The 24389-nt window shown below is 39.9% G+C and overlaps 1 protein-coding gene and 1 long non-coding RNA gene across 6 annotated transcripts in view; one reads left to right on the top strand and one right to left on the bottom strand.

The window, feature by feature from the left end:
* The window catches only part of LOC131493717 (uncharacterized), a 28292-nt gene extending 15754 nt beyond the window's left edge, over positions 1–12538 (bottom strand). The window contains exons 1-2 of the long non-coding RNA XR_009252811.1: positions 12306–12538; positions 12134–12208 (exon numbers count right to left, since the gene is read on the bottom strand). This is a non-coding gene — a long non-coding RNA (uncharacterized LOC131493717). The remainder of the gene's footprint in view (positions 1–12133; positions 12209–12305) is intronic.
* Positions 1–24389, top strand: part of KAT6B (lysine acetyltransferase 6B) — a 191207-nt gene that overhangs the window by 43022 nt on the left and 123796 nt on the right. The window lies entirely within an intron of this gene.

Below are 24389 nucleotides of genomic sequence, written 5' to 3' on the forward strand. Positions count from 1 at the left end.
CTCAAACTCACGGACCGCGAGATCGTGACCTGAGCCGAAGTCGGCCGCTTAACCGACTGAGCCACCCAGGCGCCCCTCTTTCTTTCTTTCTTTCTTTCTTTCTTTCTTTCTTTCTTTCTTTCTTTCTTTCTTTCTTTCTTTCTCTCTCTCTCTCTCTCTCTCTCTCTCTCTCTCTCTTCCTTCCTTCCTTCCTTCCTTCCTTCCTTCCTTCCTTCCTTCCTTTCTTTCTTTCTTTCTTTCTTTCTTTCTTTCTTTCTTTCTTTCTTTCTTTCTTTCTTTCTTTCTTTCAGAAAATTTACTTTCTTTACCCAGAAAACCAAAATGCAGGCATGGGATTAGTGCTCTTCAAACTGAATTCTCTCCCATTAGATTGTTGTGTAATCAATGAAATAAAGGGCTACTATCATCAAACAAACAAACTGAATAAATAGCATGTACTTACCCATGTAGAAAGGGTAAATAATGTCTCATGGAACTTCTGTTTCAGTTAAATAGGTATATACTAGGTCATGATATAAAACATATTTTTTACTTTGGATTACAATCAAAAGTTGGAAAGCCATGCAGAGGATTGTTGTAAACAGAAATCTTGCAGTTCCCATGGGAGTAAGAAAGCAAAAGACAAACTCACTTGGGTGGCTACTGTTGGCTGTCTTGTGTTGTTTATTTCTTTAATGATTGATGGGCTATAAGTCAGTGTTTTCTTAGTTGACTTCATAGTCATCCCCTACTTTCAGTCTTAAAGTGCTTGCTTTGTGCCAGGCATTGTTCTAGGCAGTAGGAGTGAGGAGGACAGACATGACTCTCAAGCAGCTTACATTAAATGTGTTACCAAGTACAAACATAAGATTCCTTCAGTATTAATTGATAGGTGCTCCAAAGATCCAGTAGGACTGGTCTGGGAAGGTGATGTTTGAGTTCAGACCAGGGTGAAACTGAAGATGCAGCTTTGCCTCAGGGAAGAGTGTCGCAAGCAGAAGCAGTAGCTGTGGCAAAAGCCATGAGTTGAAGACAAGCTAAGGGTGTCAGAGGGACAGAAAGATGGCCCTTGAAACTGTAGTGTGGGGATCCAGGCAGAGTGGAAGGAGAGGAGATCAGATTTAATATATTTTTTGAAGATAAAACCAACAGGACTTAATAATGAATTGGATGTAGGATGTAGAGGGAGGATGCATCTGGGTAGATAATGATGCTGTTTACTGGTAGGGAAGGCTGGAAGCTGATGCAGAAATGTGACTTGGGAGCCAAAGAAATCTATAGTTCTGTATCTGGCCATGAAGTTGAGAGGCCTGTTGGACATCCAGATAGAGACCCACGGTGGTCAGTTTGATAGTCAGGATCTTGGGTAGGAGGTCTGAACTAGAGATAGAAGTTTGAGACCCATGAGTGTATAGCTGGAATGGGGCTGATAAGCTTATCTGGGCAAGGATGTAGATCGGAAGAGCAGAGGTCTGAGGCCAGATTCCCAGGACAGGTAAGAGAAAGGAGCATCAGTGACAAAGGAGGAAAGCCATGTAGGAGCTTAGAGGAGAGGGGAGGACTTACTACCAATTTATGTAGCATTGACTCCCCACTTTTGAGTCCTGGACTTATTAGCAGTAAGGGAAGTTACTTATCTTGAGAACTTAATCCTCTGTGTGAGATATATATGCTTTAAACTTCTAAAATGTTTTATTTAATACATTGGTGATAATAGTACTCATTTCACAGAGCTGTTTGGTAAATTAAATTAGTTAATACACACAGAGTGCTTCAAACAGTCTCTGGCACATAGTAAGAACTTAATAACTGTGAGTTGTTTGTGGCAGTGGTGCTTATTATAAGAAATCAATTTGGGCTTAAGGTCTAGATTCCAGATTAGTAAAGAAGAAAGAGAATAGTAGTGTTGGCTTTTCATCTGAATGTGTTATGTGATAATCAATTTTGTTTAGCTGGTTCCCTGAGTTGCATATTAAAGCAGTCTTGAACAATGAGGGGCCTTGTTACTAGAGTGCCATTAAATGGTGATATCAAGTGACCCTAAAAATCAAAGTAATGGAAAATTGTCTTTTTTTTTCTAAAATATTTAATTTGCTGTTTTTTCATAACATCTCAACCTTCCTTTCAAGGTCAGGAGGAGATACTAATTTTTACTATACTGCTACATCTTCACACAAATTATCATCTGAAGAAGCTTCTTAGAATTGACAAATGAACTTTGTTTTCCTTCCCAGGAGGAACTTGTTAAACCAATAAAGTTCAAAATTCTAATTCCCATTCCTTACTAGTGTGTACCATTTTATTCATCTCGAATAAACATACAACCTCAAGCACCCTACTAGGCAAATAGATTCCTTTTTAATTAGTGGTTCTATATACAGAATTTTATCATAGTGAAATTTATAAACCAAAAGGGAACAAATATTTACACTTGCAACTTCATGTCAACATTGCCCTGAAAATGTAAATGTATCTCCCATGTTTCTACTACAGCAGTAGAAAAATAAGCTTCAACTTCTTAGGAGCATGTCTGCTCTGTTATGTAGGGAATGTGGAAGATACATAGAAGTGTTCTTTCTTCGTGACTGGCATTAGTTTTTTTCACACAAAGACTTGTTTTATTAAAAGCTAATCTATCTTTCTTTCTTTCTTTCTTTCTTTCATTTTTTCTTTTTGTAGTACTATTTCTTAGGCATCTTTAAGTACCAAGGCAGAGTTTTATTTTGAGGAGTTATTGCTTTTGTAGTTACCATAAAGAATTATTTCTCAATTTAAGTAGACCTTTTTTATTCCAAGGCAAAATTAAGCCAAACACAAGGGTTTCTGGGAACAGAATAATGCCGAGGTTTCGTGTGTCAATATGAGCAGCCTAATACTTTACAAAGGAAGATTTTATTTATTTACTTAGTTATTTATGTTTTTTATTTTGAGAGAGAGCGCGCGAGTGCATGAACTGGGGAGGGGTGGAGAGAGAGAATCCCAAGCAGGCTCCGCACTGTCAGCACGGGGCTCCATCTCATGAACCACAAGATTATGACCTGAGCTAAAATCAGGAGTTGGATGCTTTACCGACTGAATTACCCAGGCACCCCTACAAAGGAACGTTTTAAGTGATGCTTAAATAATAATGGTTTAAAGATCTCAACTGAGGGGCGCCTGGGTGGCGCAGTCGGTTAAGCGTCCGACTTCAGCCAGGTCACGATCTCGCGGTCCGTGAGTTCGAGCCCCGCGTCAGGCTCTGGGCTGATGGCTCGGAGCCTGGAGCCTGTTTCCGATTCTGTGTCTCCCTCTCTCTCTGCCCCTCCCCCGTTCAGCTCTGTCTCTCTCTGTCCCAAAAATAAAAAAAAAATAAAAAACGTTGAAAAAAAAAAAAAAATTTAAAAAAAAAAAAGATCTCAACTGAAATAAAAAAGCTTATTAAAATGTATTGAAATAATTTAGAAAAGGGGGGATGATTTTGCCAAGATTTTGGAGAGGACTAATTTTTTTTCAAGGTTTTACTACCGTTTTGATTGAGCTGCATTAAATGATTCAGTCTAATTTCATCTATTACATGTAGTTATACTATTCCTGCATCCCAAAATGATTTTAGGTCACTTAGGTCATTAAAATATTTTTTATATAATAATCTGTTTTTCAGAGCATCAAAAATAATTAAGATGAAAGAACAAGATCAACCCTGTGTCTAGAATGAATAATTTAGTTCTAAATATCCTAGAAGCTAAGGAGAAAGTTGGGGTTTTTAAGATTTTCATTGTCAGATAGGGAAGCATAGAAGTTTGAGAAGAAAGAATTTTTTCCCTGCTTTTTCTGAATTTAAGGACAATTTATTTTGGATTCTAATCCTATATAGTCAACAATGAGTAATACCGTTGACAGTCTTTCTTCCCACTCCTCTCTCCTCTTCCCCCAAAGGGAAACACCTGATTGTAAAAATAATGCATGCATACTGTTTATATTAAAAGAAAAATTTCAGACAAGTCAGAAATACATGTATTGAAATTTTCTTGAATGATACTATTTCTCAATTCACAGAAATGGGTGGCATTACATCATAACTAAATGGAGATGCTTTTTGTGTGTGTGTGTGTGTTTTTTTAAGACTTTTTAATATTTATTTTTTGAGAGAGAGAGCATGAACCGAGCATGAGCGGGGGAGGGGCAGAGAGAGTGCGAGAGAGAGGGAGACATAGGATCTGAAGCAGGCTCCAGGCTCTGAGCTGTCAGTAGAGAGCCTGACGCGGGGCTCGAACTCACAGGCCACGAGATCATAACCTGAGCCAAAGTTGGACACTAAACTAAGTGAACCACTCAGGTGCCCGTGTTTTTTGTTTTTAATTTTAACTAGGCCCCACACCCAACATGGAGCTCAACTCATACCCTTAAATGAAGAGTCCCATGCTCTACTGACTAAGCCAGCCAGGTGCCCTGGTGGAAACATTCTTGTGAGACACTTTGATGATAATAAGTTTAGCATTTATTGGGCATCTCAGATTTGCCTGTACTAGGAATATAGAAATGAGTAAGACACCGCTCTTTACCTTAAGAAACTCCAGGATTAGTGGGGTTCACTTAACTCATCAGATATTTCATATTCGCTGAGTGCCTAATATGGATATAGTACATAGTGGTCAACAGGGTCTAGTAAGGTGTATCAGTAACTAACCATACAACTTATGCTAATGTTGTGTCTTGAGTGCCTGGGCTTGTAGGGAACAAATTACCTTGAGAGCAGAAAAAGAATTTTGTTTTGTTGGGGAAGACTTTCCCCAGAGGGAGGAACTTTTGGGTTGCAAGTTAGTATCACAGGGTACCAGATAGCCCAGAAATGGGGAGGGCGTTCTAGGCAGAGGGAATAGCAAGCCGAGTTTTGGAGGTGTGATCAGACCGTGTCTATGACCAGTGCTAAGTAGCAGATGGCCAAACACAGTGTATGGCTCAGGAAGTGTGTTGGGAAATGAAGCTGTGAAAAGATGGTAGAGTTGTGTCCAGCAAAAAGAAAAAAAAAATTGGACCTTAATTTGTAAATAGACTTAAAAAATTTTTTTTTGTGTGTATTTATTTTTGAGAGAGAGACACACACAGAGTATGAGCAGGGGAAGGGCAGAGAGAGAGAGAGGGAGACACAGAGTCTAAAGCGGGCTCCAGGCTCTGTCAGCACCGGATTCCTATGTGGGGCTGGAATTCACTAACCATGAGATCATGACCTGAGCCCAAGTTGGACGGAGACTTAACCAACTGAGCCACCCAGGCACCCCTGTAAATAGGCTTTTAAGGCAGAGGAGGAAGGATTTATATTTTAGGTACAACACAGGTGGAAGAGCGGAACATTGATTGTGGGGTGGAAAGATTAGAGGCATGGATTGAGATGCTAAGTGAGGTAAGAACAGCATCTGTGTGGGTTGAGAGGATGAATCAAAATGCAGAGACATTTCTAATCTAAGTCGTGTGCTCTGAGAGCCAGGAGTCTGTGAAGGATGATGGTTGCAGAGGAGAGAACAGGGAATACAGACCTTCAAGGATTAGCCTAGGAAGTGGGCCTGTTCATTATTACTGTGTATTCTGAGCAGTTTTACTTTTCATTTTGTTTCCTTTAAGTAATAATTGTATGAGTAAATATCTTTTTTTTTTCTTTTAATACAAAAACTGCTCCCTCTTAGCTTATTCTGGGGATTGAGCCCACGATGTTGGTGTTCCTGCCACATCCTACCTAACTGAGCTAACTAGCCACCAAGCATCTAGCCCTCTATATTAGTAAGTATCTTTTTTTTAAATTTTTTAAATGTTTATTTATTTTTGAGAGAGAGAGTGGAGAGAGAGGAAGACACAGAATCTGAAGCAGGCTCCAGGCTCTGGTCTGTCTCCACAGACCCCGACATGGGGCTCAAACCCACGAACTGTGAGATTATGACCTGAGCCAAAGTTGGATACCCAACCGACTGAGCCACCCAGGCGCCCCTATATTAGTAAATATATTAACAGAAAGGTTACCTTTTTGGGGCACCTGGGTGGCTCTGTCGGTTAAGTGTCTGTCTCTTGGTTTCAGCTCAGGTCATGATCTCACAACTCAAGTTTGAGTCCTGCGTGGGGCTGTGTGCTATCAGCACAGAGCCTGCCTGGGATTCTCTGTCTCCCTTTCTCTCTGCCCCTCCCCTGTTCACATTCTCTCTCTAAATAAAATAAATAAATAAATATTTAAAAAATAAAATAATTAACATTAAGAAATTTCACTTTTATCCACAGGATAACTGATTATCTAATACATATAAATTTTTAAGTCTTTAAGAGTAAAGCCTCTTTATAATAAAATCAAACTTGTTTGAAAAATATTTTTTTAAAAGAAACCATCATAAAGATGCATGTGCCACTGTGTGGCCTCGAATTACCCTCTCCTCATTTAGGCAGATGTTGCACGTTTTAGGACATCCTAGCCCATTCCCCATAGCCCTGGGGCAGAGGCAGGGGCAGTCTTCCGGCTGATACTGGATTTGGATACTGGCTCCTCCACCTTCAAACTACGTGACTTTGGGTCTTTCACTTTATCTTGGAGCCATAGTCTTCTCATCTGCCAAGTGGAAAGATTAGTATCTTTTGAAGCTTTAAAAGAACATTTGTTGGTTCAAATTGGAACATATCTAAGAAAACTGGCTGACACTTTGAAGAGGCCAGTTTGAGGTTGTAGACTTGACATTCACACCTATTTCATGACCATGGAAAACAAACTATTCACATTTCAGCTTTTTAAAAATGACCCAGCTGTATACCCAGCAAACACCCCTAACCCATGTCTGGCCCAAGCCTTATTCATCCCTGAGCTCTTTTTTTTTTTTAAACCTCCTTGGTAAAATATACATACCTGCTGTAAAAAAAAAAAAAAAAAAAAAAAAAAGAGAGAGAGAACAGTTTGCTCTTTTAAGTTCTTTTCCATGACTATCTTTAGGTCTGGAATAGCCAGACCTCTTAAGAGGTAGCTGCCTCTTAAGAAGTCTCACAGATAATGTAAGTTAGGGATATGCCCACCTCAAATAATGGAGAGCTTCAGTGGAGACTGAACATGTGGGAGTTCTTTGTCTCTTGCAGCAGTCGTGGGGAGTAACTCCGAGGCTGGCACAGCCAGCTGCCTGTACTGCCACAGTGTCATCCAGACCCAGGGCCCGTGCATGTCTCCCCTTCACCATCTTTAGCATAGAGGTTTTCCTCATGTTCTTAGAAGTAATTTCGTGTCTAGGCATCACTTCTCTATTCTAGCAGGAAACAGAGGGAATGGGCCAAGGGTAACAGCAAAAGATTTCTCTTGGTGAGGCTTTTCCTTCTTATCAGGAAATGAGGGAACCCCTTTCCCACCAGGGGCTTCTGCTTATATTCCATTAACCTGAGCTGAGTCACATGGCTATCCGTAGTGCAGGTAGTCACGGAGGTCAAGAAGTTAGCTTTCCAGTCTTCTTGGTTAGAAATGCAAAGGAGAAGGTGATGGGAATGGGTTTGTTTGTATCAGTCTACACAGTAGCTGCTCTTCTTAGGGCAACATTATCTTACAGTTACCCATGTCTGGGTCTTATCTAGGATGACCAGTGTCCTGGTTTGCCTGGGACTGAGATTTCCTGGAATGCAGGACTTTGTGTGCTATAACCTGGACAGTCCTAGGAAAACCAGGATGATTGTTACCCTAGTCCTTTCATATTCTCTTTGGAAAATGTATCATCTCTTGAGGATGGAGCCACCTTGACTAGGCTTACAAAGACTGAAAAGCAGCTTAATAATTTAATTTAAAAAAATTTAATAACATAGGATAGTAACTTAATTATAAATTATACAAAATAATGACTAAACTATTAAATAATAATTCACAATGAGAAATAAGTGATATTGAATCAGTGGAGCATATTGGAAGAAGAACTTCATGGAGCTGCCTAATGCATGTGAGATTTTGACCAGGTATCTTAGAGCTGCAGTGTTGCCCAACTCTAGCGGGGCTCTGATCACAGCAGCCTGGGATTAATTCTGTAATATTTTTTAGTAATTGACAGATTATACCAAAAAGAATTGTATGTTATCTCAGGCAGGGTGTATGTGTGAAACTCTGTTACAGGCATGCACTAGCTAGCACACATGTAGGGGTGGAGTATTAGACATCAGAGGGTCTCCTGACACTGAGCTTTCTGCTGAGGTTGACCTTGAAAGCAGTCTTAATGGGGCACATGGGTGGCTCACTCAGTTAAGCATCTGACTTCGGCTCAGGTCATGATCTCATGGTTCGTGGGTTCAAGTCCCACATCGGGCTCTATCCTGACAGCTCAGAGCCTGGAGCCTGCTTTGGATTCTGTTCTCCCTCTCTCTCTGCCCCTCTCCTGCTTGCACTCTGTCTCTCGCTCTCAAAAATAAATATTAAAAAAAAAAAAAAAAAAAAAGAAAAAAGCAGTCTTAATGTAGACCCTTGGTGGGTGACACGGTTGGGAGAATAGGATCAGAAAGAACCTTTTTTCCCCCTCCTCTACCCCTCTGCCTGAAGCTGAGATCTGGTCTGGATGGATGTATCTGCCGGCTGCAGGAATCCGGATCCTCCTCCTCTTCACTTCATTTAGAACTGGAGCCCTGCCCCTTCTTCAAGATTTCCTCTGCTCTCCTCCCTTCCCTGTTTGAACAGATTCCTCTTATTTCTCCTCTTACTAGGAGAAATAGGAATCTGGCTCACTGCCTCTTTTCCTTCACTTCATTATAAAACTGTGTGATGCATATTTTATATTTTCTTGCATGTTTGACTTTCAGTTAATATTTAACGATAATTTCATTCTGTAGACATCCTCTTATCTGATATCTTGGAACTCGTCCCTGTACCTCTTAATTCTAGCCTCTGATGATAAAGTTTTGTGGGGGTTGGGTGGGGGGGGGAAAGTGTGCTATTTAGACATATTCTCTTATTAGTGAGGTATTACTTAGTATGTGACTAATGCTATGCGTCTGTAACCAGTTGTTGTTCTACCCCGTGAGTCCTGACGTAATTTAGAAAGAATTCTTTCTTTGTTAAAGACCTTTTCTACGTGGGCCACATGTTTACAGACCTATTTCGTAGTAATTTGTGGTTTTTTAGGTATGTCAATAGAGATGCTGTAGCAGTATGCCTGGATTCTGTTAGATAAACATTTTGTAAGATTGCTTACTTTAAAAAACTGTCTTTGTTTAAAAAGTTAATTTCTTCTCTAATGTCTTAGTAAAGAAATTTTTTAGTAAATCTGATAAATTCTAGTTAAAACATTTTGTTTTTAGTATTTTAAGCCTTTTAACATTTTGCTTTTTAATATTGTAAACCTTCAAACCTCTTGAAGGTTGATATATTAGTACTTTTTTTTGTCTGCATACTTTCTTTTGAATTTTAAGAAATCTGTACTAGAATCTGTAACATGCTTAAAATATACTTTTGATGATCATATGGGTTTTTATTACAAACAGCTAAATAAAATTTTCAATGAATGATAGTGTACATATGGTAATATATTTCTCATAATTTATATGCTATTGGGAGAGTGACTCACGAACTGTTTTCTCTTGAGTTCCTGAGAGTTTATAAAAAGATTACAAACAATTGGTGACAGAATTGAAATAGTGAATGTGTAAAGTGGAAGGGAAAAATATTTCTCATTTGTTCCTCTCTTACCTTGATGAAATTTTTACCACTTAAAATTTTCCAGTAAATTCAAGGTCAGTACATGAGTCTAATATGGTTATACCCATCATGGTCTAAGGATTTCCTGTCTTGTCACACGACATGTGTGTTCCCAGAGGAGAAAATACAGTTTGATTCCATGATGATAAATAGCAGTTCAAGGACACTGGAGTCAGGTAGAAAAGGATGATCACTGTTTGAGGACTATGAGGTAGTATGAAGGGGAAAGGAAGGGATGAAAGGGATGACATCACTAAGCTCCCAATTGTTGGTCACCACTAATAACTCTAGCTGCCCTTCTGGCAATATTTGAGGCATATATTTCCTTTGACCTTTACATTAGTAGGATGTCATAGGCCTTAGGATCCAGCATAAACCTGAGCTGAAGACAAATTGGAGTTGTTTGTGACTTGCTAGAGTTGTCCTTAAGGTAGAGCACATCTCTGTGAGAACTAGCAAATGACCCTGGCCAATTAAAGCTCAGTTTATTAGACAGTGTCATGGACAACCCAATGAGAACACACAAATACTTAGAAACGTGTAAAATTCAGACTCCTAATGCACTGTTTTATACCTTGACACTCCTGGATAAGTTATCTTGGTTTTTACCCCCGGGCTTCCCCTTCTGTACATCGTTATCCACCTGGGTTTTGATTTATTTTTCATTGTGCACTTATTATCCCTCTCATTGCCTCACTCTGGGGGAGAAACTTTTTCATTGCAGTGTGGTGTAACTTTGCTGCCTGGGACTTTTAACTTGAAAGTCTTAATGTCCTAGAAGTCTACAAAAGAAATAGATCCTTTTTCTTTTACTCCCTATATGTGTGTTTTATCTTTTAAGGAATGTTGGCATTTACTGAGGAGTGGGGTGGGGGATGCCCCAGGTAGAGGCTTTGTTTTCATTCACAGTTTCTTAACATACTCATGGCAACCTTGCTCCTAACTTCAGATTTTGAGTTCTTAGAGGACTTGGATGTTTTGGGTTTGTATGCATACATTTTGAAGTCCCTGGGTTGAGAATTTCCTAGATGTTTGCACCCTCTACTCAACCTAGGACATTAAGGGTTATATATTAGCCCCCTAAATGACCATTAACTAGAAATGTTATCTGTCCAAAGAAAGGATTCATGTGACTCCAAGTATGCGTTACCCTCTACATAGCATATTAATTTTGGCAACAGAGATAGATGAGAATTTTGCTGCGTTTAAATTTTTCATTGTGATGAGACAAATCTATTATTATAAAAGCTCTACTCATCAGTGAGAGTGTTTCCTTCTGTTGTTTTAATTAAAGGAGCAGTGTATTTTTAAATTTAATTATGGCACTTTGATGATCTGATACTGGCTTCAAGCTAAGAGTTCTTTAGGTTTCCAAGATTTATGATGCATCTAGAGAAGAGCTGATCAAAAGAATGACGGAAATCTTCAATGTCTACACTGTTCAACAAGATAGCCACATGTGGCTGTTGGGCACTTAAAATGTGGCTAGTGAGACTGAGGAATTAAATTTCAAATTTTCTTTAAAATTAGAATTTAAGGGGTGCCTGGGTGGCTCAGTCAGTTAAGTTTCTGGCTCTTGATTTCCACTCAGGTCATGATCTCACAGTTGTGAGATCGAGCCCTGTGTTGGGCTCTGTGCTGACAGGGCAGAGCCTGCTTCAGAGTCTCTCTCTGCCCCTTTTCCTGCTATCTCTCTCTCTCAAAATAAATAAACACTAAAAAATAAAATTAGAATTTAGTCACACATGGTTAGTGGTTACCATATTAGATAGCACAGATCTAGAGCATGTAGAAAATGTCCATTTAGTATAATGGCGTCTTGAGCTTTCAAGTTTCCTTATTTTTGGTTGGGAAGTTGAGGCAGGTTAAATTTGAAATTGATAATGGATAGTATTGCTCTTAGCCATAGGGAAAGACTTCTTTAATGAAGATGTGAGTTTATCAGACTTAAATATATTAGAAGTGAACTTTTTTAAGAAGGTAAATATTCATTAAAAATAATTCCAGTATAATTAATTGAACAAATATTTCCTGTGTATAAAGAATCATACTAACTGTGGAGGTCAGAGGTGAGTGGAACTTAGGTGGTCCCCTCAAGGAGCTTTCTATTTGAGTTTCCGAGAGGCTTTGATAGGCCAAAGGGTGAGCTCTATCCTTGAGCACAGAATGCCTCGTGGGGCATTATCATCAGGATTTGTCCTCAGTGCTTTGCAGGAGGACTGGATCCATAACAGTACGAAGAGGAACTGTTTATATCTGGGAATATAGAGTTTCGTATCAACTCTGACATACAAGATTAATTTTGGTTGAGAGAGGGTTGAGGTAGGATTGGGATTTCTTCAGGTGTGCAAGAAGTCCTGCTGAGTTCCAGATGTGTTTGAGCAGGCCCTTCGGGTCTTTTCCACTTCTGGGAGATGGACTTTCCCAGGACTCTGGAATGCTGGAGGAAGGGACATTGGACATGGACCCTTCCCCACCCATGCGCCCCCTTACCTAGGTGAGGAGGAATTCTTGATAATGCTGAGTTTGGCTCAACAACCAAGAGTGTCTAATGGAGGTAAATATTCCCTTAAACAGAAATACAGAGATTGTTAGACAAGCCAGATTTTTAAAAGTCACAGTAAGAATCCAGTTTTTTTCCCCCTCCCAACTGGCAAGACCCTACCTGAGTTCACTTTGCTGTGCTCTTAGTTGCAAACCCAAGGGCGAAGGAAAAGCCACAGAAAAACAGGTTGCATCTACTGCTACTGAACAGCCACCTTACATGCTCTGTGTTTTTAGCTAAATAAATCATGAACTTATAGCAGAGAAGTGTATGTTCCCACCAGTCTATGACCCATCTACAACCCTGTGCTTCCCACTGAGCCACTAACCAGAGCTCACTGAACACTGCTTGGAGTCAGGGAACTCGGAACCCAACTGTCCTGGGCCCTCTTTCTGGCAGTTGGGTGAGTTGTGAGGGCCTGAAGGGTGAAGCTCAGACAGGCTGGAGCAGTAGGTTATAGATTAAGAAAGGGAGACTGTGTAAACAGTGGTGAGCTGGACACAGAGGAATTATTGATCTGATCTTATGGTGCAGATGGAGAAGGAGAAGAGCCCTCCTTTTCCCCTCTGCTCCCTGGAACAGGGGACTTGTGTCACGTGGACTGTGTCTTGGCAGCTGGGCCTGTCAGGATCGAGTCAGCAGAGTTACCCAATGCTCTGGGGTTTGTTTTTGCCAGGTCAGGGATACAGTAGTTCTGCAGGCAGTCTCTTATATCTGAGACTGAGAGAAAATGGGGAGATGGGTTAACAGTCTTCACACGAGTGACCAGACCCTATTGGCTCAGGATCTCAGCCATGAATAGTGGATTGCTTGCCTCTCTGTGTGCTTGGTCCTTGGTGTCTGGCCTTGAGCCATGATGTCAGCCTGGCTAGGCTGGCACATGTAGCCTGGAATGGGTTGGCGCACATTGCCTGGAATGGGTTAGGCTTCTGCTTCAGACAGTAAGGAAGGGAACTGGCTAGTCCTTCCTGAAATAGTGCCCACAGGCTGGCAGAGCACTGACTGGCACCTGCCCCTTTCAGAGGTGGGCTGGGGATAATTGTAGAAATTTTCCAGTGTATGGGTTGTGAGAGTACCCCAAGCACTGTCAGGCCAGAACATCAGTGGAGCTTGAAAAGAATGGGTTAACTATTAGAAGAAAATATTTCCAAAAGTAAGGTAATCCCGAGTACAGATGAGAAAAGATGGGTAAATTTGACTTTTTAAAGATTTGGAATGTCTGTATCACTAAAGACAAAAATGCAAATATAATTAAAAGATAAATGGGAGACTGGGAGAAAATAGGCCATGTGTAATAGACAAAGGATAAATACAGAGAATATAAGGAGCCTTCTGTAAAACAATGCGATATTATTTTCTCCCATTAGATTGGCAGAAATTAAAAAGATTAATAATCTGTTTTGATAACTGAGGAAAATGGGTATCATTTATATATGGTGAATGTATTTGTTCAGACCTTTTTGGGAGGGCAGCTTGGCACTATTTATGTAAATAAGGCCAGGTATCTTTGATTCAGTAATTCTGTGTCTAGCAATATACACATGTGTACACTCTCATCCCATCATTGTTAGTAATAGTTAAAATATAGAATAATTAAATACATGGTGGTATAGCCAGCATATGGAATATTATGCAACACCTAAAAAAATGTAGATTGGTAGGCAGCTGATGTGGGAAACTCCCCCTGATATATTTTTACTGAGAAAAATATATTATAGAAATACCACATTCATGTAAAAAAAAAACCTTGCAAAACTAGATATATTTCTATATGTATTGTATTTTATAGATTCTGTATGTGTTGTGCATATGAAATCTCTGTATAAAATCATTTCAATTCAATCCATGCTTTTCATGGATTCTAAAGCATGTTTTTCACATGTCAACATTTCTAAAATCAGTATATCTAACAAGTGGTGGCATGGTTTAATAGTTAAACTTTTTTTCTTTCTTGGTGAAGCATAATGTATATTCTAAGTGATAAGATTAGATTTAGTGGCCAACGATACATAAATGCATTGATAAAGGACTCTTAGGAAGGACTGAGATGGGATTGAGGAGATGTCAATAGACACTTGACTTCACCTGTATCATATGTATTATTTGAAAAAAAATTTTTTAACAGTGAAAATGAATTCCCTTCTCTGAACCATATCTCTCTACCTCTGACCTTATACTTGATACTGAGCTTCCTCTGAGAACTTTAAGGCCCAGACAGCTAAGAGATTGTTCAGCTCCATTAAAAAGCTAAGTAGCTGTAAGATTCAATGAGAGAGAATTGTGTGCTGAGGTCCAAGGGGGAACAAGACTCTAGAGCCCAGGGCCAGTGCTCCATCTTAACCTCCATTGTCTATGTGAAGAGGCTGAAGGTTTCAATCTACAAGGTGGTGCCTGGTTAGCCAGGGGTAATTACTGCAGGGTTCCCCATCTACCTATTGGGGCTTCCCTCTGGCAAACCCAGTCGGTGGTATCCCATCCACTATGTGGATGAGGAAATTGTATGGTGAGGCAGAAGATAGGCCAAACGAAGGAGCATTACCAACGACATTGAAAGGAGAATGGATTGTCTTGGTAGAGAACTGAACCTTAGTGGGGAAGAGCCAAAGTAGTTAAATGGGTTTTTATATCTGCGAGGTGTAACAAAGCAGGTAGAAGATGACCTGCCATAGGTGAGGGGTTTGGTGTGTTGTGCCCTGAAGGCTGGACCCTGGGATCCTTCTATGTAAACAGGGTATTGTATGGGTGTCTCCCCATAAGTAAGAGCTGTGTTGTGAAGATACACACTGAAAGTTTAGTAGTGATGTTATAAACAAAGATGCCTATTAAAAAGGTACAGAGTGTAGTCTATTATAAGAGAACAGCCAGAGCTGTGGGAGCCAGAGGAAGGAAAGAGCAGTTGCTGGAAAATCCAGGAAGACTTCTTGGCCAAGGTGTCATTTGGGGTAGTAGAATTTGGATTTTTAAGGAGGGATGCAAAGGAAAGGAAGGAGGGCTCACCACTGTGAACGGAGGCACAAAGGAGAATATGAGCAACTGTGTGAGCAGTACCGTTTCCTTGGTACAGGCACACAAACGGGCATATAGAACAGGTATATAAAAGGGAAGCAGTAGGAAGTAAGATTTAAACAGGTAGCTTATGACCAGATCACAGAGAGCTGAGAATGTCAGGTTTAGGAGTTTGACCTTGACTCAGTAGGCTCATGTTTTACATTTAATCTTTGGGTTACCAGGTATTTTTGTAACATCACTGGTTTAGCTTTTATTTAATTCAGTCACTTCAAGTTCATTTTCTAAGGGTTTATGATATAGGTTTGAATTTTATGTTAACAGTATATGGAACATAGGAGTTTCTTGCACGTACTACAAACTTTGGTTTTTCTCTCTGCCTGCCTGCATTTGCAAATAACCACTTCACTTTCAAAGGAGATGCTACTATTTACCCCTGCCTAAATGAAAGTAAAGAACGGACTCCTGCACGAAGAGGTGAAATTGAACATGAAAGATGTACAGAGTAAAGTTAGTGAGAGATAAAAATGGGTGAACATTGTTTAAGCAAAGCTGTGACCCATATTCCCTTTGCTCTACCATGATCTGGAAAATCTTTTGTCCTGGCAATTCCTTACAGCCTTCTTTTAAACCTGGCCACCTTTCCATTGCCAGCTCAACCTCCATGTTAGCTGATGCTACTACTTCAAGCGCTGCTTTGGGTAGGGAGCCTCCTTTCTGGATTCTGGCTTGGGCTCCCCAGGTGCCTTGCTGAGCTGAGCTGACCTTAGGAATCTGAAATGTAGAGGGTCAGTTTGCAGTAGGGAAATGTGGTAGCAACTTGCTTTTTTTTTGCCATGTTGTAACTTAATCAGATCCTCTTGTTTTTCCCTGAATGGTATGAGCAGTTGCACTGAAATGCTTACTCATCTGTGCCTGTGATGCTTTAAAAAATAGTAATTTTACTAATATGTTACAACATGCATTATTTATTATTTTAACAAATGGATTTTTAAACAAGCAACAATTTACAAATTTAAACATGACAATTAACATGATATGACATAAAAAATTAAATAATCTCCTCACGTCTTTGTTATCAGGATTGCATTAATGATCTTAGCCCTTCTGGGAGCTTTCATTTTTTAACTCTGACTGATGATGGCAGACTGTGGTGGTAATATGCTTTTATAAATTATTTTTTAGACAAAATGATATTGGCATGTAATGTGGACTGCCAGAAATAACATTGTTTATCATTGCCAGTATTGTTTTGTTTTGACTTATATTCTGAGTTCTTTAAAGATGTCCACTATAGGTTGCATACTGGTGGGCTGTGGTAGGGTTTACCTTCTGCTTGGAAGCCGGTGTAAGTCAAATTGATGGGGCTTTGGGGTGATGGTGGGGTTTGGATCTGACAGCCAAGAAAGAATTCTTGAAGACATCTTTGGTGCAAAAGTGATTTTATTAAAGCACGGGGACAGGACCCACGGGCAGAAAGACCTGCACTGGGGTTGTGAAGAGGGGCTGCTTATATACCTTAAGGTTGGGGGGGGGCGGTGGTTAAGGGCAGCATAAGTCTCTAAGGAATTTTGGAAGCAAGGTTTCCAGGACCTTGAGAGACTAGCTGTTGTTAGAAAAACACCATTTATTACTGTTTAGTAAAACCTCAGTCATGAGACCCTTCAGATGTATTACCAGGCCATATGCTTGGAGTATAATTACCAACATATAATTGGGGGTTAAAGATAAAGGAGGCTTGCAAAGGAATTTTTATGTGTTTAAGGAGACTCACAGGATCCTGGGGGGTCAGGATAATGTTAAGCCAAGATCCCCTTTTGCCCCTAGCAAAAGCAAAGTGTCATCATTGAGGCAGCTGAGCTCCTAGAGGAAGGTCACTGCCTGTTTCAAGGACTTGTCGATGAGCTGTAGGCAGTAAGGGAATTTTAATTTTTCATTTGCCTGTGTTTCCCACATAAGCACTTAAACCCCCTTACATCTTGATGAGGGTGATATTAGGGCTCCAGGAAACAGAGTCTATAGGTTTCTGGAGATTAGGCTATGGATAAGATTGCCTTTTTCTTGCCGTTTACTAAGTTATGTTTACTAAGTTATCCGTAAACTGAAGGAGACTCCTGTCTTGCATGACTGTGATCTCTATCAGTCAACCATCTGCTTTCTTCCCTTTCCCCTACTCTTGGGCAGCCAGCCAGGAGTGTCCGAGGAATATCACACATATCCCGCCTGGGCGGGGGGAGGTGCTGTTACCCTGTACTTCGCCCTCAGCTTGTCCCGCACTACCTCATTAAAATGAGGGTTTCCTGTTCTCGCCTCCTAGGAGTTATGGCGTGGGTTCACTACTTAGGCCCAGCCCTCTGACTGCTCTTACCCTGGAGTTTGAATCGGGAGAGAAAGTTCTAAAATGCAGAGACAGTTAGTGGCAGAGTTATTAGTAAAATTACCAAGATTTCCTTCCTGTATAGTCTTACTTGAACATGGGCCTAGCCTTTACTTTTGTATATTTTGCACTGATACCTCTAACCACCTTTGTGCACATAATCAGAACTTTTCAGCATTGGGTGGCAGACAGTCCAAGCTTTTGCGTGGTGACACAGCCTGCCAATCAAAGGTTTGTGTTCAGTAGTGTTGATATCTTCTTCTGTGCTTGTTTGTGCTGTTATTTGACTTTAATAGAGTTGAATTTCACATTGTCCTCTGAGGAATTTTAGGCCTCATGGAGGTACCTTGGGCACCTGATAACAAAGTACCTCAGTTTGATGGAGTCCTTATGGTTTTTCTCTCCTATTATTATACAGATATATTACAGCAGGTTAAATGGGAGTTTTCCTGTTGTCTAAAATTTTGATCCAGGTCCCAAAGCTGTTGCCAGTAGGTGTTAAGTACGCACATTGTCTGAAGAGAGACTCTAGAATCATCCATTGCAGGGTTTGTCAAGCGGTGGCCAAATGGGTTTAACAACTATTATGCCCTCCACCCTATAACCCAGGCTGTGTCAGGGAGACTAGAAATGGATTCCATGCAAGGAACTCCTAGGAGTAGAGAGTGTTCTTCCCTGGGGGAAGTGAGAGTCCCCTCTGTCTATCTTCCTCCCAGTCATTTGAGAGAGGCCTGAGCTGGTATGTATGGGATTAAAATGGAATCCTACGGAAGAGTTGTTGAGACTGTAGTGTGTCTCTCCTGGAGTTTGGAGATGTTTGTGAGCACAGATACTGAAAGCAACGTTGTGGCTGGAGCTACCCTGGGAGGTGGGAGGTTAGTGTGTGGAGAGGGGACAGCAAATGCTTGACATTTCCTGCTGGCCAGGAGGTCTGCCTGGAGGGCAGCTGTGAATCATCTTGAAAGACTTTACCTGGTACAAAGACAGCCTGCCGGGCCAGCTGTGTAGGACCCCAGCAGAAAGAAGCTGTGGGTGAACTACAGGGGCAGGAGCTGAGAGGAGGTGGTGAGAGATGAGCCAAGGGCCCCCATTGCCTGCATTTGAACTCCTGCAACTGGCAGCTGTTTTACAGGCCAGGGGACCACAGACGATTGGATAGACTTCTCTGTTTCCTTTTCTTCACACTTGCCTCCTGTCACTCTCTGACCCCTGCCCTGTCCTTACACTGGTATCAGGGGAAAAGCTTCACATTGGATGAAATTGGTTTTGATTTAGACTAGATTGGACCTGAAAGTTTGGCTATATTCATTTAAGGTCATGATTTCTTTTTTAAACTCTAGCTAACCCTCAGTAGTTCTAGGTTACTGAACCCTGAAAACTCCATCCATGATGGAACAATCAACAATCTCAGCACCAGTAGACTAGAGCTGTATTTTGTAATTCTGTGCAGTTTCATTTATTTTGTGCCCTGCAGATTTCAGGCATTCAGCTTACCAGTAATTACTGTGTCATCAGAAAAAGTTGAAACTTCACTCTAAACAGAACACTGTAAATTTGATAACTCACTGTACAGCTAATACGTGTTGTTTTCCCATATTGACATTAGGAACTCTTTATGAATTAGCCTGGAACTTTGTAACCTTTAATTGTAACTTTTTGTTTTTGTTATTGGTTTGTTTGTTTTATTGTGAAAAAGATAACATAAAATTTACCATTCTAACCATTTTTAAAGTGTAAAACATATAGTACAGTATGTTAAAAAAAAGTATAGGATAGTAGTGTTATGTGTGTATTGTTGTGTAACAGTTCTCTACAACTTTTTTATCTTGTAAAACTGAAACTCATTACCCATTAAACACTAATCCCTTCTCCCCCAACCCTCCTCCACACCCTTAACTACCATTCTACTTTTAAAAAAAGGTTTTTTTTAGTTTATTTTTTTATTTTGGGAGAGAGCACAAGTGGGGGAGGGGCAGAGAGAGACACAGAGAGAGAGAGAGGCCAAGAAAGAGAGAATCCCAGGCAGGTTCTGCACTGACAGTGGGGGCTGGAACTCATGAGCTGTGAGATCATGACTTGAGCTGAAGTCAGATGCTTAATCAACTGAGCCACCTGGGCACCTCTAAATATTTTTAATATTTTATTTAAGTAAAGGGATTTAAGTGTAAAGACACCAAATGTGGGGCTTGAATTTATAATCCTGAGATTAAGATTATGCTCTGCCAACTGAGCCAGCCAGGCGCCCCTAACTATTCTACTTTTATGGGTTTGATTACCATAGATACAGTAAAGCCTTGGTTTGTGAGCGTAATTCATTCCAGAAATATGCTTGTAATCCAAAGCACTTGTATATCAAAGCGAATTTCCCCATAAGAAATAATGGAAACTCAGATGATTCGTTCCACAACCCAAAAATATTCATATAAAAATGATTACAATACTGTAATGTAATACAAAATAATAAAGAAAATACAATAGATAAAAAAATAAATTAACCAACCCTTACCTTTGAAAGCCTTCGTGGCTGGTGTGAGGGAGAAAAGAGAGAGGAGGGTTATTCTGTAGGACGACTTTCACTATCACTAACCAAATCACTGCTATCTCTTGGCTCAATGGAATCTTCTTCTGCATGGGGGCCATTGTATACTTTCACATGGATGTTGACTACAGTACAGTATTAAACTCTTGTCAAATATTGTATTTAATGTAACTGGCAATAAGGCAGCAGTGGAAAGGGTCTATATCTGTAGACACCCTGGTCTCGAATGAAGCAAAGCATTTCTCAGCTTACTCTTGTAGGGAAAAGCAAAGGACTGTCCATAGGCGCTTTGAAGTGACAAAACATACACTAGTGCCAGTTGTGGGCACCTCCCAACATTCTGAAAAATCACTGATTTCTGCCAAACACCACTGCTTGAGACTGAGCATCTGAGCATGGGAGACGATCACCCACAGTCCCACAGCGAGTGAGTGAGTGAGAGAGAGAGAGAGAGAGAAGAACCTTTGGCTCAGTTGTGATCATGTGACATTTGGCGTCATATACTACTCATATTGCAATTCATTGCTCGTTTGTCAAGTTAAAATTTATTAGAAATGTATGCTCATCTTGGGCAACAGTCACAGAACAAGTTACCTGCAATCCAAGGTTTTACTGTATTTCACATAAGTGGAATCATGCAATATTTGGTTTTTTTGTGACTGGCTTATTTAAGTTAGCATAATATCCCCAAAGTTTATCCATATTGTAGCGTATGACAGGATTTCCTTCTTCTTTTAAGGCTGAGTAATATTCCAGTGTGTATATATATGACAGTTTCTTTACTCATTCATCTGTTGATGGGCATTTGGGTTGCTTCCACCTCTTGGCTATTGTGAATAATGCTGCAATGAACATGTTGCGAATACCTCTTTAGGATACTGTTTTCATTTCTTTTGGATATATTCCCAGAAGTAGGATTGCTAGATCATATGGTGATTCTATTTTTAATTGTTTGAGAAGCCTCTATATCGTTTTCCATAATGGCCACAGGAAATTACATTCCCAGCAATAACGCGCAAGGGTTCGAATTTCTCCACATCCTCACTAACACTTGTAATTTTCTGTTCTTTTGATAGAGGCCATCCTGATGAATGTGAGGGCTTCTCTCATTGTGGTTTTGGTTTGCATTATTATTATGATTAGTGATGTCGAATTACTTTTCATGTACATGCTGGCCATTTTCAAGTCTTTTGCCCATTTTAAAAATCGTATTTTTGGTTGTTGAGTTGTAGCAGTTCTTTTTATATTCTGGATATTAACTCTTATCAGATACATGGTTTGAAAATATTTTCTTCCATTTCTTAAGTTGCCTTTTCATTTTGTCTTTTAATCATATATATATATATACGTATATATATATATATATGTATATATATACGTATATGTATATACACACACACGTGTGTGTGTGTGTGTATTGCAGTTAAAACAGTATAATTGTTAAATACTTTGGAATACTGAAAAGTTTAGGAGATAATAGGACAGATTTTGATCAGGTCTTAAGTATCTTCCCAGCAAGCCCTGTTGAGTAAGGCATAAAGCTTGAACTAATTCCATAGTTTGACTGAAAGAAATACTCTTCCATAATCCTGTTCCCATCAATTTCTCCAGCTTTGTGCATCCCATCTTCATGCCTCCTTATTATCCCCCACTCCTCCTCTGCCCAAAGATTCCCTAAAATACTCTGTTTCATCCTTGGTACTGTTGTTTCTTTTACTTGGACTATGGAATGCCTTCCTTCCCCTCTTGTTTCTTCCTTCCCCTCTTGTTTTACCTTGTTTTTCAGACTCCTTCTCCTTCATGGCTCAAAGGCATCCTGGGTAGCTCAGTCGGTTGAGCATCTGACTCTTGGTTTTGGCTCAGGATGAGATCATCATCTCACAGTTTGTGGGTTCAAGCTCCCCATCGGGCTCTGCAGCTGGCAGCATGGAACCTGCTTGGGATTCTCTCTCTCTCTCTCTCTCTCTCTCTCTCTCTCTCTCTCTCTTTCTCTGTTCCTCCCCCACTCGAGCTATCTCTGTCTCTCTCAAAATAAATGAATGTAAACAAACAAAACAAAACATGGCTCAAATGTGGAGATTCTCCACTCAACCAGTCAGTCACAGCTTCCTTCTCTCCATAACTTCTTAGATGTCGCTTATGTTAGAACACTTGTCTGGAGGTAATAGGATCTTTATAACCCTCTTCCCTTCTACCCCAGCACTATAAGCTTCTGGAGCATCCAGCTTGGTGTTCTCTTATTTTTCCTTCATTCCTGAGGATCTACCATAATATCTGGCACATGATGTATCTCTACTTTTAATGATTATGGGTGGAAAGAAAGGGCAAGTGCTTTTTTTTTAAAGAAACAACAGAACTTTTACCAATTGTGCTTCTAAATATCCTTTCTCTTTTAATTTTATCTGGTAAGATTTTGGCAGCTAATTGTGGATTTTATGAACTTACACTGGGTTGCTTTTGTCTTCTGTTATAAAAGCAATAATTAGAGGAAATGATCCTTTTGAGAGGTTGCTTAATGAATTCTGTTTCATTTAAATGTGCTGCTTTAAATCTTATTTCAAATAAACTGTACTAATGCCCAAATTATTTCACTGTAGCTCAGTATTGAACTAAAGTATTATGATGATTAATTTCCTTCTGTTAAATTCCTTGTAGTCTTCTCTGGTGGTTGTGGTGGGGCTGAACAATCAAAAAAGAATTTATTGACTTTACATTTAGTATGGTTTACTCTGCTTGATTATATCGTTCCAAGTATGAATTTGTGTGTGGTATAAGATTTTGCTGTATTGGAGTTCTGTTAAACAAATTACTTTGTATTTTATTAACTTGGTGTTTAATGGTTTAAGATTTCAAAAAGCCTTTTCCTAAGTATTTGAATGCTTTTATTACAATACCATGGCCTAACCTGGTCTCACTGCATCCTTCTCCACCCTTGAAACAAGCCCAGGCACAGACAACACACTCAGGCACACATCCCAGGGAGCCCTTCCTGCTCCCCTCCTCCTCACCTTAGCATGACATGAAATGTCTGTTCCGGAAATAATCTGATTGTATACCTAGAGCAGTGCACATAGAGTGGTGGCCCATGTCTAGTAGCCATTGTTTTGCAGCTCCCCTCCCCGCTGTGGCAGCCCGCGGGCATGTGTAGCTTCCTGTTGGTCCATTAGGTTGATTAGTTCCTTTAACTTCCATTAAGCCTTGTGGGCAGGGGACGTCCAGTAAGGCACAACTACTTGGAGACTTTCTTTTTTTCTGTTACCTCGTAACAAGGCATGTTGCTTGCATCCTGCAGAATATAAAAGATGTACTGAGCATCTATTTTATGTGGTAGCAGTGAGCTTCATCTGAGATGGACTTGATTTTTAAATGATTTCAACTTGCGTCATGATTTAAATCACTAGTCAGGAAATGTCAGCTTTTCTATAAAAAATACATCTTATTAAAAATTTAAATGTATTCATCACAGTTCACTTTCAGTAAATGAACACTATGAACCTAAAAGTAGGAATCTATGTTGCTTTTTTGATTCCAAAAATTGAAAATTTATGAACTATTCTGTTTCTTAGTACTTGAAAATTTCATAGGAAGTTAGCTAGAATTCAGTTGCAGATATTTTTGCTGTGTTAAATTAGCTTTTTAACCGTTATACCAAGCCTAGCATAGACATTTAAAATTTTTTTATTCTACAAAACACAATAAGCCCTTATATATATTTGCTGGACATTTTCTTTGTCAATAATAAACTGTTTAATAAAAACAGACAATAATAATACCTACTATACAACTTTTTTCAGTACATGTGAAATGTATTTGTAAACCAGGCAGAGTGACCTAGAATTTGGAGCCTCATGAGTTGAGGTGTGTAGCTTCCTTGTTTTGTAGTCACTGGAGGCAGGGCTTTGATGGGGAACTCTGTAGGCCATAAAAGGACCTGTCTCTTGTACCGGCCCTGTGACTTTGTACAAGTTGGGATTAATCTCTTTGAGCTTCGTTTTCTCATAAAATTGGAAGAGGATTAGGATCATAGCACATGATATTAACTACTTTATTTTTTCTAGATTCTAGATTTTTCTACTTCTATTTGTATATTGTTTTTATTTTTGAAACGATGTTTTATTTATTTTGAGAGAGAGAGCAAGAGCACGTGTACAGGTGGGGGAGGGACAGAGAAAGAGGGAGAGAGAATCCCAAGCAGGCTCCGTGCTGTCAGCACAGAGTCTGACATGGGGCTTGATCTCATGTGAAATGTGAGATCACGACCTAAGCAGAAATCAAGTGTGGG

Source organism: Neofelis nebulosa, chromosome 13 (genome assembly GCF_028018385.1).
Source record: "Neofelis nebulosa isolate mNeoNeb1 chromosome 13, mNeoNeb1.pri, whole genome shotgun sequence".
NCBI lineage: Eukaryota > Metazoa > Chordata > Mammalia > Carnivora > Felidae > Neofelis > Neofelis nebulosa.